This window comes from Zingiber officinale, chromosome 5A (assembly GCF_018446385.1).
Source record: "Zingiber officinale cultivar Zhangliang chromosome 5A, Zo_v1.1, whole genome shotgun sequence".
NCBI classification, from domain to species: Eukaryota; Viridiplantae; Streptophyta; class Magnoliopsida; order Zingiberales; family Zingiberaceae; genus Zingiber; species Zingiber officinale.
This window is the reverse complement of record NC_055994.1, coordinates 17,329,674-17,331,551: the sequence shown is the minus strand read 5'-3', so window position 1 is coordinate 17,331,551 and position 1,878 is coordinate 17,329,674. Positions and strand designations below refer to the sequence as shown.

At 46.9% G+C, this 1,878-nt stretch overlaps 1 long non-coding RNA gene across 1 annotated transcript; it reads right to left on the bottom strand.

Moving 5' to 3' along the window:
• Positions 1–264: 264 nt before the first annotated feature.
• On the bottom strand, positions 265–1,542 carry LOC121982657. Its single transcript, XR_006112173.1, has 3 exons — positions 729–1,542; positions 504–563; positions 265–313 (listed from the first exon to the last, which is right to left on the bottom strand). It is a non-coding gene; the product is annotated as an uncharacterized LOC121982657 (long non-coding RNA).
• Between the last annotated feature and the right edge of the window lie 336 nt (positions 1,543–1,878).

Here is a 1,878-nt window from a genome sequence, read left to right as displayed (position 1 = left end):
AGGACAACGAATCCAAAACAATCCAAATGTATACAGAAGGTATAAAACCTAGGTCCTGAACATGGTCAAGCATGGCATATCACTACCCCTATAAGCATGTATAAACAGGTAAAATATACCTGAGATGCAAAACCAATCAATCAATCAAGCATGTAAGATTTGGGTAGTGATTAACCGAAAACAGATAAGAAACACAATTAATGCAACATGTTAATTTAATTACTAAGCATATCAAATGACATAAGTCAAAAGTACCCGCCTCCAATAGAAATGCCCAAATCCGACATCGAGATACTCGTCTCGCGTCAAAGTCCTGTAATACCAATAGATATACAGGTTTAGCTAATTATATACCAATTAATTAGCTAAATCAAATCCCTGGAATCCAACTTCTCAATAAATCCTAACTAATCCATTCAAATTAGGATTTGCAATATGCATAATCAAACACAACAACTTATCTAAACCAATACTAAATGTAAGAATTTCATAGCACAACTTACCCAAAAAAAATTCGTTCATGTCGTTGCTCACAACTGGAGCTATAGCGGCTGGGTCTAAAGCTGGAACCAAGCAACAACAATCAAACCTCCACAACCATTTGCAAAATGATCACAAATCCAACTAGTTAGGAATTCTAACAATAATTTACCTAAATCCAAATCTATCATCACAATAGCCCAAACAACACAGAATCTACAACGAAGATACAATTCTTTAATCCTTACCTCACTACCTAGCCTCTGTTGGTGCTGGAACAGGATGCTGCATGATGGGGTCGCTGCCGTAATCCAAAAACACCCCACAATACACAAAACCTCACCAATCCGTGACCTCCAAGATCAAGTAGGGCACGCGGCTGAAGGCTAGGGCAGAGGCAAGGGATCGGCAGTGTCACAAGGCGTGCTGGATCAATTCTGGCAGTCGGCGACAGTGCTAGGGCATGGCGTGATCTCTGCACATCGACATCCAGTGGCCGCTGATCGTCGCGACGGGGTCGAGAGCAAGGGTGTCCGGAGGTGGCTCGTCGGACCAGAGGAGGGGAGAGGCAAAGTGGCTCTCGTCGCCGGCGGGAGAGGGGGTCAGCGTCGCGGCAGAAGACCGGCGCTAGGGCACCAGGGCGGTAGTGACGATGTCGGCTTGGCAAAAGAACTTGATCGGCTGCCGATGCTCGAAAGAGGAGAAGGGTCGTGCTAGGGCACAGGTGCCGGCGGCCGGCGCTGGAGTTTGTCTAGGGCAGAGGAAGGTAGCCGACACTCTCCGTTCGACGGCGGAGAAACTAGGGCGCAGCCTCGACAGGAGGAACTCGGCTAGGGCACGGGATGGCCGGCGAGGACTGCGGTAGTCGGCGGTCGGCCGGCGCCGGGTGGCTAGGGCAAGAGGAGAGTCGGTGAGGGAGAAGGCGTCGGCTCGGGTGCGCGGTGGTTTCGGCGACGGGTGCACGGGAAAGAAATAGAGAAAAGAAAAAGTAAAAGGAAAAGAAAAATAAATCTTTTCCTCATTAAAACAGGATAACCTAAACAGGCTTTTCCGGACCCCGTTTTTATCCCCGTCAACTCGTCCGTACGAGCTCCGAAAAATTCCCGAAAAATGTCCAAAAATTCCGAAAAATTCCCTTATTAATATTCGTCATTTTTCCGGTATTTTACATTCTCCCCCACTAATAAAAATTTGGTCCCCAAATTTTGTTATCTACCATCAGCAAGTACTAACAATAGACAGAAAGTATAAATGCTGAACGGTAAACTGAATCACATACCTCAAGTGAAAAGATGGGGATATCGAGCTCGGATAGTATCCTCGAGCTCCCAAGTAGCCCCTCGTCTGAATGATGCTGCCATCCGACTTTAACCAGCCGGATAGTCTTGTTCCGCAACT